This window comes from Cervus canadensis, chromosome 18 (genome assembly GCF_019320065.1).
Source record: "Cervus canadensis isolate Bull #8, Minnesota chromosome 18, ASM1932006v1, whole genome shotgun sequence".
Classification (NCBI taxonomy): Eukaryota; Metazoa; Chordata; class Mammalia; order Artiodactyla; family Cervidae; genus Cervus; species Cervus canadensis.
The window spans coordinates 50,357,070-50,370,517 of NC_057403.1; the positions used below are offsets into that span (position 1 = coordinate 50,357,070).

Here is a 13,448-nt window from a genome sequence, read left to right on the forward strand (position 1 = left end):
TTTGTTTACTGGTATAACAAGGCAATATTTTTATTTACAATTGTGTGACTCTGGATAAGTTACTTCTCCTTTCTGTATCATAATTTTCCCTATGAAAATGAAAATAGAGTACTAAATGATCTAATTGCTCTTCCAACCCTGTTATTCTCTAATTCATATTTTCTAATCCCCATATCTCTCAGCAACATTTTGTATATTCTGTCTTCTAGAGGTGAAGTCTTGGGTGTAAAGTTAATAAAGCAGTAAAAAAAAAAAATTCATATTTGTAGTTTATAACACAACTGCTGTTGACTAATATCTAATGTTTGAAAATGAAAGTGATGTCGCTCAGTCGTGTCCGACTCCTTGAGACTCCATGGACTGTAGCCTACCAGGCTCCTCCGTCCGTGGGATTTTCCAGGCAAGAGTACTGGAATGGGTTGCCATTTTCTTCTCCAGAAGGTCTTCCCAACCCGGGGATCGAACCCGGGTCTCCTGCATTGCAAGCAGACGCTTTACCATCTGAGCCAGCAGGGAAGCTCAACTAATGTTTATATAGTTTTAAATGTAGAGAACATAACGAAGAAGGAAACAGACAGAACAGGTTCCATCTTGAAAGCAGGACTCCATCTTGAGCCGGACTGTGCACTTTGAGCTATATGCCCTGTATCTATGGAAACGACATACAAACTGGAAAATCAGACCCCCCCAGATGGAAGAGGCCCAGGACTCATACCTAGACTCTCTATCACCTAAAAAAAAATACTCTAATTATCTGTGTAACTGAACAGAATCATAAATTCTATTATGCTTATTGAGGTATGACCACAGACCTATTGATAATTGTCCACTGTTAACTACCTAGGCTTAAGGCATATGAATCATGGGTTAACTTTGATTTTATCTTTCTTTTCCTTTGTTCAGACTAGTTTCAGAGAATCTGGGGAGATGGGTTTGAGCACATACACTTAAGGTATACAAGGTTTTCACAAAACCTGGTCTGGGTCCTTGACTAAGAGGAGACTCTGCCTTGGGCCCACCGGTGTAATAAACTGCACTCCACTATCTGCACTGTCCTTTTGAGTGAGTTTGTTTCCTGAAAAGTGTGGCTACAACAATAATATTGAACATCATCATCAATAATAGATAATCTGATCAAAATCTGTTGATGGGCATTTAGGTTTTCTAATTTTTCACTAACACTTCACTGTAATAAACACTGTAATGGATATATTTTTTGCACTTGGTATGTGCTTCTTTAGGGTTAAATAACTGTATATGGGAATACTGGGGCAAAGAGTATAAGCTGTAAAAATGGATTTAGAATTGCCAAATTGCTGTACTCTGCTATTCTTAGCTACCACATCTTTAAACGTTTTTAATTTTCCAGTTTTATTGAGATATAGCTTACATATAACACTATGTAAGTTTAAAGTATACAATGTGATTTGATACATGTATATATTATAAAATGATTGCCACAATAGTTAGTTACCACATCCTTGTATATGCTGACTCAAAGAAGATAAAATGTAATTTGATGTGTGAAAATGACATTGCATTGTGTTTTAATTTTATATCTTTAAATATGTGTGATATTCATCATACTTGCTATTTGTTATTTTATTTCTTCTTTCTTCTGTGAATGCCTTTTCTGTGTATTAGGCTTTTTATATGTTTCATGGGTTGAAAATATTTTATGGTAATTTTTTGTTTTTCATTTTGATTTTCGCTTCTGCTACTCTGAAATTAAACATTTTAGGGTAATCAAATTAGCAGTCTTTTATTTCATCAATTTTAATTTTCATATCAAAATTATTATCCTTTTCCTAAGACAATAAATATATTCAATTATATTTTTTACTAGTGCCTTTAAAAATTCAGCTATACTGAGGTATAATTGATATATAAAATTGTAAGATATTTAAAGTGTACATTGTGGTGATTTGCTACATGTATATTTATGAAAGGTTTTCCCCCATCTAGTTAACTAATATGTTCATCACCTCAAATAATTATCCTTTTTTAATTAGAACATTTAAATTCTGCTCTCTTAGCAAATTTAAATTATACAATACAGTGTCATCAACTATAGTCAGCATGTTTTGCATTCAGTTCAGTCACTCAGTCGTGTCTGACTATTTGCAACTCCACGAACTGCAGCATGCCAGGTTTCCCTGTCCTTCACTAACTCCCGGAACTTGCTCAAACTCATGCCCATTGAGTCAGTGATGCCATCCAATCATCTCATCCTCCGTCATCTCCTTCTCCTGCCTTCAATATCTCCCAGCATCAGGGTCTTTTCCAATCATCAGTCAGTTTTTCCAATCAGGTGGCCAAAGTATTAGAGCTTCAGCTTTAGCATCAGCCCTTCCAATGAATATTCAGGGTTGATTTCTTTTAGGATTGACTGGTTGATCTCCTTGCAGTCCATGGGACTCACAAGAGTCTTCTCCAACACCATAGTTCAAAAGCACCAACTCTTCGGCGCTCAGCTTTCTTTATAGTCCAACTCTCACATCCATACATGACCACTGGAAAAACCATAGCCTTGACTAAACGGACCTTTGTTGGCAAAGTAATGTCTCTGCTTTTTAATATGCTGTCTAGGCTGGTCATAGCTTTTCTTCCAAGGAGTAAGCATCTTTTAATTTCATGGCTGCAGTCACCATCTGCAGTGATTTTGGAGCCCCCAAAAATAAAGTCTGCCACTGTTTCCACTGTTTCCCCATCTGTTTGCCATGAAGTGATGGGACCAGATGCCATGATCTTAATTTTCTGAATGTTGAGCTTAAAGCCAACTTTTTCACTCTCTTCTTTACTTTCTCCTCTCTAGTTCTTCTTCATTTTCTGCTTTAAGGGTGGTGTCATCTATCTGAGGTTATTGATATTTCTCCTGGCAATCTTAATTCCAGCTTGTGCTTCCTCCAGTCCAGCATTTCTCATGATGTACTCTGCATATAAGTTAAATAAGCAGGTTGACAATACACAGCCTTAACATACTCTTTTTCCTATTTGGAACCAGTCTGTTGTTCCATGTCCAGTTCTAACTGTTGCTTCCTGACCTGCATACAGATTTCTCAAGAGGCAGGTCAGGTGGTCTGGCATTCCCATCTCTTGAAGAATTTTCCACAGTTTATTGTGATCCACACAGTCAAAGGCTTTGGCACAGTCAATAAAGCAGAAATAGATGTTTTTCTGGAACTCTCTTTCTTTTTTGATGATCCAGCAGATGTTGGCAATTTGATCTCTGGTTCCTCTGCCTTTTCTAAAACCAGCTTGAATATCTGGTAGTTCATGGTTCACATATTGTTGAAACTTTCCTTGGATAATTTTGAGCATTATTTTACTAGCGTGTGAGATGAATGCAGTTGTGCAGTAGTTTGAGCATTCTTTGGCATTGCCTTTCTTTGGGATTGGAATGAAAACTGACCTTTTCCAGTCCTGTGGCCACTGCTGAGTTTTCCAAATTTGCTGGCATATTGAGTGCAGCACTTTCATAGCATCATCTTTTAGGATTTGAAATAGCTCAATTGGAGGAATATTTATTGAATATATATACCAGGTACTATGTTAAACCATTTTCTATATTAGCTCATTTAATTAGTATAATAATGTAAAGCAGGAGATACTATTATCACTTTCATCTCACTGACGGCAAATTTGAGACTTGGAGACATTTGGAAATAATGTCCAAAGTCACATAGCTGCATCTTGGCTGGTCAGGCTCTAGAGTGGGACTGTAAATCACTATACCATAGTCATATAATCATTATCATGATCATTATGGCTGCCCTGTATGTCAGGCCCTATGCAAAGTGCCTTATGAGTAAGGTCAGCTCTACAGTTACATGTAGGATGTGCCAGTAGACATTCATAGGTAACTCCAACTCATGGCTAACAAATTCCTAGAGTCAATTATTGACACCTGAGCTGGACTCATCAGTGTAAGCATCAGAAGTGGTTAAGGTACCCCATAAGCCTGGGCTGTCTTTTCCCTTGTGGCTGGGTTTGGTCACCGGGCAGGGGCTGATAAGGCTGTACTGCCCTCCCAGGGGGCAGAACAGAAGCTGCACATTTGCCTGGTTCTCTGGAGGCGGCTCCTACTGCCCCTGAACTCACCGGCAGGGTAATCCAGAACTGACTGTTTTATCTTTGAAATTTGTAATTATTTTGCCTGATAGGCATTTCTGTCTTCACTTGGTGGATAGAGAATTTGAGATCCAGAAATTCAAAGTGAGAGGTCTAAGGCTATACAATTAGTAACTGATAGAGATGAAATTCATCTGGCCTGTCCAGTTCCAATCCTGGTGCTCATGTTATCCCTATTCCACTACTACTCAATCATTATCAATATTTGAATATTTTATTCTTTTATTTTCTTCCTTTTAGTACAATAGTAAGACAGAATTTAGGGGCTTGGTAAAAAACTGTTTTTCAGTCCCAACATATATACGTACATCCTCTATGTGAGAATCCAATAAGAATTGATTAAATAATGCCTTCATAGAAATTTCAACATTCTTTCCGAATTGCTCCTACAGAGGAACCTGGCTGACTAAAATTTACTGGTGTGCCAATGGCACCGTTTGCAGCAGTGTTTGCAGATCTACTGATCATCAGAATTATCTGAGGAGCTTTGAAAAGTAGCTCCTCAGAGTGGCCCACTCCAGAGTTTTGGCACAGTTGGATTAGAAGGAAGAAATCTGTAGAGGTTTGATAAAGAGGTCAGAGCACTGGCCTATCAGCTTGGAGTCCTGGGTTTCTATTAGGGATCTGTCAGTGACTTGCTTCATGACTTCAATCATGAAGTACCTTCTTCTGTGGTAGCCTTAATCTCATAACTACCAAATAAGGGAAATTGTTATAAATCAGAGGGTCCAAATTGGTTTCCTGTAAGATCCAGGCATACGTGTTTAGTACTGTACACAGAGGCGATATTAAAAATACTTCATAAGTGTACTGCAAGCACTTTATGTTAACTCCTGCCAAAGAGTGAAGGGGTGTTGGCAGATTTTGAGCAAGGATACTCCTGCTAAGGGCTTCCCAGGCGGCAGTAGTGTTAAAGAACCTGCCTGCCAATGTAGGAGACATAAGAGATGCAGGTTCAACCTCTGGATTGGGAAGATCCCCTGGAGGAGGGCATGGCAACCCATTCTAGTATTCTTGCCTCGAGAATCCCTAGGACAGAGGAGTCTGGCAGGCTACAGTCCATAGGGTCACAAATGATTGACGCAACTTAGCATGCATGCACTCCTGTTAAAGGTTGGGGTGGGGTATTGGTTGATGATTTTTGAGCAAAGACCTGGAGCAGCACTGGCAACAGTTTTAGGGGGACTCGGCTTCAGTAGACAGTAAATGTTTTAGACTCTGCAAGCCACATACTGTCTCTATCACATATTCTTCTTTCTTTCCCTCAACTATTTAAAAATGTAAAAAAACATTCTTAGCCACGTAAAATACATGGTGGGCTGGATTTGCTGTTCAGGTATAGCTTACTGACCAAACTAGACTCTAAGTGATATATATATTATTCACTGAACAAAAAAATATAAAGATATGTCCTTATGAAAATTTAATTCTAGTATATATTTCATTCTCAAAAAAATCCATCATTGGTATCACATTTAGCTCTATTTTAGAAATAAGGGGAAAAATTAATTTGTCCAAAGTCACAGAGCTTGTAACAAGAGCTGAGTTATGAACAAAGCTCTGACCCCAAAGATTACACCTTTAATCCTTGTGTTTTACTCCCTGTCACATGCTCTTCTTTTCTCTATGATGAATCCAGCACTTCTGGCTTCAAGTTCATTAATTAAGCAAAGAGAGTGGAGAGTGGGTGCTGAGGAATTACGGTGAACAAGACAGCTGTGACTCTGTATCTGCATTGTGTTTGACATCTTGGGAGAGGAAGAGATCCCAAGGAAGAAATATGAAGAAGAGACCAAGAGTCAGGGCTAAATGCTGAAGAATTCTGATATGTAAAGCTGGAGAAGATGGTGCACCTAAAAGGCAGAGATTGAGAGATCATAGAAAAACCAGGAGAACATTCAGTCACAAAAGCCTGGATAGAGAGCTTTTTAAGAAAAATGGCAATTGCTTCTAAAAGGCCAGGTAAACTGGGAATTAAAATGTAGTCACTGGATCAAGGAACATTGGGGCCCCTAGGGCTTTTGGTAAGAGCTCATTTGGTGGGGTTGTGATGGTGAGGCCAGCTTAGGGTGGATTGAAGAGGAAATGGGGGTGAGAGGAAATGGCAACACCTCATGTAGACAACTCAGATGCTTTTGAAGACTGACTGTGAAGAGGAGAGAAGAAATAGGACAGATTTTGAGGCAATGTGCAGTATACTGTGTTTTCTTTTTTTAAAGAGGATAGAGACTAGAGCATTTGTTTAATGTAAACTCTCAACTGAAGAAAAATGCACAACTTAAAAGCTGCAAGCTAAGTTTTATTCAGGGACCTTACTAAGTGAGGATTACGCTCAGGAGACAGCTTCTCAGCTGTGATAACTCTTCCAAAGAGATAAGGGATGAACCAGGACATATCGGAGTTTTTTGCCAGGAAAACATCCTTGTAGTCAGATATCAAAAGATTACTGCTAATCACAAAACCAGACATCTCAAGTTAATTATTTTAGTGCTTTTGTATGTATGGGAAGATGTAAGAATCTGAGGTCATTGAAATTATTCCTTAGATGTGCATTTGAACTATCTAGGTTCAGTATTCAAAGCACATAAAGCTTCCTATTTCTCTCTAGCCCAAATTCCACTCATGGTACATCCTGGGAACAGGGTTGGGAAGCAGCCATAGTAGCTAATGGCTTGACTCTTGTTTACTGGAATGGTAGGAAACATTCCTGTCCACTATACCAAGATCGGGATGATGGAGATATAGGGCGGGAAGAGAACAATGGTGTCGATGGGTCCCTTAGAAGGATAAAAGGGTTGAGGCTCATAGCACAAATAGAGGAGTGGGCCTTTCATATATTTGGGGAAGGACTTCTTCCTCAATTTTAAGAGGGCAGAAAGAGGAGAGGTACTGCCGCAGTAATGTTTATGGATTTGGTAGATGGACGATGAGAACATTTCCATCTGATGGCTTCTATTTTTTCTGAGAATTACATATTTCTCTAGAGACCAGTGTTATTTTTCTTGGACCTATAGGTCTGGAAGGATTGAGTTCAGCTTGCATAGGGGAAGAAGGGGAGACACTGAACTGAGCTAAACACATGCAAATTGTCAACTACTCTTATTCTCGGCTTTTATCCTTTGTTGGAAAGAATCCTTCTTATGAGTTTTGGCAGACAAAATAAACTGTTCTTGAAAAAGAAATAAGCATGATGTTCAAAGCATGGTATGCTCCTGTCATTGAGCTGAATAGGATGACAGCACTTGGAATGTTTAAATTATTTATCAAAAGAAGTGAACCAGGTGTCTAACATCCAAGGCCTTAGCCAAAGATTTCTTATTTGAGTCAGATTTGCAAAACTCTCTAAAGGAATTCATCTGTAGCAAGTACAAAACCTTATGCCCAAGCTAAGCATACACAGTCTGCATTGGACCATATAACTATGCTGCTCACAGCTCAATCTGTCTGCCACAGAGATCAACTCATTGGCAGCTGAAAAATGAAATATCCTTGCTGAATTCAAAAGTGACTTCTACTAATATTCTCCTTGGAGAATCAAACACTGAAGGCTAGTTCCTTATATTTTTCAGATCACATAAACTGAACTCCAATTCTTTAGATGTAAAAATAGAAAAAAATCAAAATGAGTTTTATGTTCTCACTAATTATTGTTTCTCAATTTTAATGTAAGAAGTGTAAGGCACAAAGACTAAAGCTCCCAGGAATTAAAGGGACAGGAGCTTTAGCCATGTGAATCATTGAGTCTGGAGGTTGGAGAGTACCTCAGAGGTCCTTGACTGAACCTTTTCATGATGCAAGAATCCCCTCTTCATCAGACTCAACATAAAGCCTGTCAGCATTGGTCTTATGTTAAGACCAACATAAGAGACCTTATGTGAGGCCTGAGGTGCACTCACATTGCTGTGATCCATTTTTCTTCATGTGAAGTGATTTCAGTGTTCCTGTAACTCACTAATTCTGTGCTAAGTTCTATGGAGCAAGTTGAATCCCCTTTATAGATATCTTGGCCTTCCTGCAGTACAACAGAGCAGTTAGGATCATGGGGCTATGAATCATTCAAATGTGAGTTTGAGTTGCACCCCAACCTTTGCTGGTGGTGTGGTTTTAGGCAAGTTATTTCTTCTCTCAGAGTATCAGTTTCACATTCATAAAATGACATGATTCTACTACTATTACCAAATGCAAATTCATGGGCCTAGTGCACAGTGAGGCCAAACAAAACAAAATGTTGAAGTCTGGAGCAGAGAAACATTTTTCAGAAGGTTATGCAAGGAGAACTGTGGGTTCATGCCTACCACCACCCCAAACTCCTCAAAGGATTTCAATTAAATATTTTTAAAGGTCAGGTGATGGCAGTTACAGGATATGTATTCAACTCATGCACAGTTCTCTGAGTGGTTGGTGGTAAGATAACAAGGTGGTGGCACAGGGGTTATCATTATCAATCTTTAGGCTCCAGGAAGTTTGGAGATTATGTGCATCAAGTAGTTAACATTTTCCATTTGGTGTGTGAGGGAGTTGACATCTGTAAAAGATCTCAGGAAATGTGCATCACATACTACTATATAGGTACTTCAGGGAGAAGCTAAATACAGTCATCAAGACAGTATGGTACTGGCACAAAGACAGAAATATAGATCAGTGGAACAAAATAGAAAGCCCAGAAATAAATCCACACACCTATGGACACCTTATCTTTGACAAAGGAGGCAAGAATATACAATGGAGAAAAGACACTCTCTTTAACAAATGGTGCTGGGAAAACTGATCAATCACTTGTAAAAGAATGAAACTAGAACACTTTCTAACACCATACACAAAAATAAACTCAAAATGGATTAAAGATCTAAATGTAAGACCAGAAACTATAAAACTCCTAGAGGAAAACATAGGCAAAACACTCTCCGACATAAATCACAGCAGGATCCTCTATGACCCACCTCCCAGAATATTGGAAATAAAAGCAAAAATAAACAAATGGGACCTAATGAAACTTAAAAACTTTTGCACAATGAAGGAAACTATAAGCAAAGTGAAAAGACAACCTTCAGAATGGGAGAAAATAATAGCAAATGAAGCAACTGACAAAGAATTAATCTCAAAAATATACAAGCAACTCCTGCAGCCCAATTCCAGAAAAATAAATGACCCAATCAAAAAATGGGCCAAAGAACTAAACAGACATTTCTGCAAAGAAGACATACAGATGGCTAACAAACACATGAAAACATGCTCAACATCACTCATCATCAGAGAAATGCAAATCAAAACCACAATGAGGTACCGTTACACGCCAGTCAGGATGGCTGCTATCCAAAAGTCTACAAGCAATAAATGCTGGAGAGGGTGTGGAGAAAAGGGAACCCTCTTACACTGTTGGTGGGAATGCAAACTAGTACAGCCGCTATGGAGAACAGTGTGGAGATTCCTTAAAAAACTGGAAATAGAACTGCCATATGACCCAGCAATACCACTTCTGGGCATACACACTAAGGAAACCAGATCTGAAAGAGACACGTGCACCCCAGTGTTCATCGCAGCACTGTTTATAATAGCCAGGACATGGAAGCAACCTAGATGCCCATCAGCAGACGAGTGGATAAGGAAGCTGTGGTACATATACACCATGGAATATTACTCAGCCATTAAAAAGAATCCATTTGAATCAGTTCTAATGAGATGGATGAAACTGGAGCCTATTATACAGAGTGAAGTAAGCCAGAAAGAAAAACACCAATATAGTATACTAACACATATATATGGAATTTAGAAAGATGGTAATGATAACTCTATATGCGAGACAGCAAAAGAGACACAGATGTAAAGAACAGTCTTTTGGACTCTGTGGGAGAAGGCGAGGGTGGGATGATCTGAGAGAATAGCATTGAAACATGTATATTATCATATATGAAATAGATCGCCAGTCCAGGTTCAATGCATGAGACAGGGTGCTCGGGGCTGGTGCACTGGGATGACACAGAGGGATGGGATGGGGAGGGAGGTGGGGGGGGTTCAGGATGGGGAACACATGTACACCCATGGCTGACTCATGTCAATGTATGGCAAAAACCACTACAATATTGTAAAGTAATTAGCCTTCAATTAAATAAATTTTAAAAAAGAAAGAGAAGCTAAAGCAGAGGATATGGGGAAAGGATCTGCCCCAGGAAGGCCCCGTAAGGTCATGCTGGGTATCAGTGTCTGCCTTCCTAGGGCTGTTGTCCTCAAGTTTGCAATGAACATGCTCATAATACAATGCTCTGAATTCAGGGATTCCACATCTTTTACTAAATTCACCATTTCCCTGTTGAATGAGCTTGGGAAAGCTATGTCATCCCTTGGTGCGACTGCTTTCTTATGCACAAAATACTCACTTCATAGGATTGTTCTGAGGTTAAATGTAAACTGCTTAGAGCCATTTCTAACACTGCTGCAGAAACCAGTACTCGAGAAACCAAGCACCACACTCGGAGAGTTGGAGAACTCAGGTTTATTACGCTGGCGGGCCCAGAGGAGTTAGCACTCCAAGCTCTGAGCCCCGAACAAAGGGGATTACAGAGATTTTATAAACAGACTATAGTTGGCAACACTAGCTGTTAATAGGCTGGTTTAAACTAAGGGGTTTCACGGGCACAGAAACAGTGGTCAAGATGAGGAGGGGTATGCCTAACCTAGACAGGCATGATTAAGCAGGTTTGCAGGGGCTGGGCAATTGCAAAAAGCAGGACAAGAGTGAGATAAACTCCAGTTCCTAGTATTGCAAGTCCCCACTTTTTGAGGCTACGTGACTTACATGATCCAGACTTTCCAAGAGGCAAGTTGAGTTACAGAGGCAGAAAGAGGTAAAATTTTAACTTTTCCTCTTCATTCCCCCCTCTTTATGCTTCTATCACTTGTTGTAGAAAGCATCATCTCACGTTTTGGTAGGACATTCAGAGCTCCCCATCGTTTAGGGGGCTATACTGAGCTATTACCATTTGTAACTTTATGGATTCAATCCAAGAGGTTATGAACTCAGTAACTGCATTGAGAATACAAGGGCCAAACAAGAGTGCCACAAAGAAGAGAGGACCGGTTAAAGGGAGAAGCCATGATGCCCAGCTCTAGATATTATTCCAGTTACCCCAGGAATTTGCTAGTTCCTGTCTCCTTTTTATGATTCGTTCCCTTAGCTGTTGGGCCATGTCCCTGACTATTCCTGATTGGTTTACATAAAAGCAACATTCTTCATTTAAGAAGCGGCAGAGTCCTCCCTTTTCAGTTGTCAGTAGGTCTAGCCCTCTCCTATTTTGTAAAACCACTTCAGCCAGGGAGTCTAGTTGGTCCTGTAAGGCCACTAAAGATTTGGCCACTCTCTCAATGTTGTCTGTGAAGTCTTTGGATAGTGTATGGTAAAAGATGTTTGATGACACAATTCCTCCTATTCCCAAACCTATCCCAGCTGTGGTTCCTACACCAACTAGTAGAGGTATAAACTGGATGACCCTTTTTGACCACATATGTGCTATCAGAGGTATGGTGAGTGTCTGGCTGTTACTCATCTGGGGAGTGAGGAAAGGTCAAGTGCGGATACCCACCCAGTTGACTGGTAGACATAAGCAAGCATCTGTCCCACAAACAAAGGTTTCTATGGGGGCAGCACCATATTGTGTTTGTGGGAGGATGAGTGGGCCACTCACCTTTTAAAAGTTTGATTACATTGGTTCCTGGCTAAATTGCCTACAGGTTCAGTTTCTCCATCATTTGAAAAGCATTCTGGAGCCTTTTGAGTTAACTCAATTGTCCTTAAGACTGCCCCTGGTAAGGGTGGGTCTTAGGATTTCCCATGGCTGTTACATTATTTGATGGTACTGGTGTAGCTAAGTACCATGGAGCTCCTAAGGAGAAGCAAAGCCAGCTATCCCTGGCCAGCTGGGGGTTGGTGTCATTAAGAAGGCGATGAGTTGCATTGAGAACCTGGTAGAGACGAGGATCTAAGGGGGAGTTAACTCTGTACCCTGGGTTATACTGCCAACAGACAGAGCCTGATTTTTTAGGGCAGAGTTGGCCCGTGATTTTGTTTGTCTGCATTATTGTCCCTGTCCAGTAGGTTTTTCCATTTATTTGACACCTGTTCTGGGTTGTAACATCTGTGTGGCATTTGGGGGCAGACGGAGGTGCAGGGGCATGGTGGCAATGCCATGGTGTCAGGATACCACCCAGGGTTTGGATCTTCTGGTGGGGGAAAGGCAGCGGCAGCAGGGGGCATAACCAGGAAACACTTTTGGCACCCAGGCCCCTGGATATATATCGCATGGTTATGAAGGCAGTAGGTGATCAGCCTATAGGATTGGCTATCTATACATTGTTTTAGCTGATGGTTAAGTAAGCAGTTTTCCAAGGGTTGACTGTAATGTTGACAGGTGCATGACGGATAAGGGGCAACACCCTCTGTTACAGCAAGAGACACCAAAAGGCTGCAAAGCAGCCTCCACATAACAGATAACTGAACACAAGCAAGAGGTTTTCTCCCCATCCTTGGGTCGTCACGGCTATAGCAACTGAGCCTATCATGAAGGGGGGTCAGCTATACTGTGGAGCAATTTAGTTAGTAGGAAGAATCGATCATAAGAGACATCTAATAAGAATGAGGCTTCTCACTACAGTGAGATAACAGACAGCTAACCGCAGCTTCTGACCCAAATCCCAGTCCTGAAGCTAGTCCTGTAGCAAAGAGAACAGCAATAATACCAATCAGGGATAGAGTCCAAGGTCGACAATGAATATCCATTGATATTTTGCCAGCCGGATCCTCAAGCTTCCCCGTGCATTGACCAGCCAGCTGCTGGAGTGTGGCTGCAGCAAGGCTGAAGAATCCTCAAGCTTCTGCCGTGCATTGACTAGTCAGCTTCCGGAGTGACTAGGGCAGGCCTCAGTGTCTTTTGTGGGTGAGGGCTGCTGTTTTTGGAACCAGACCTTGAGGGGATTTTCGGGGTCCCAAACTGTTTTCCAGGTGTCCTCATTACAGGAAGCCGCTGTCTTCTTGACTCTGGTGTGGTGGATCCAAGGGATGACGCCTGAAACTTTAACAGCAGTAGGGGTCGCCAGGATAACCGTGTGAGGACCTGTCCAAACTGGCTGAAGTGGTTCCTTTTTCCAATCCTTAACCCATACCTCATCTCCTGGCTGATAGGGATGAACCCAATTGCCCAAAGGAATAAGTGTCCTTTCTAAGGTTTCTTGGGCGATATGGTGGAAGACTTTCCCCAGGGCCTGGAGATCTCCAGGTCAGCTAGTTTTGTAGGGGTTTCCCTTGAGTTTTCCTATCACTGGGGCCA

The 13,448-nt window shown here is 40.8% G+C and overlaps 1 non-coding gene across 1 annotated transcript; it reads right to left on the reverse strand.

Annotated features, from left to right (window-relative positions):
* Window positions 1–444: 444 nt before the first annotated feature.
* Window positions 445–516, reverse strand: TRNAC-GCA. Its single transcript has one exon. It is a non-coding gene; the product is annotated as a tRNA-Cys (tRNA).
* Window positions 517–13,448: the final 12,932 nt, after the last annotated feature.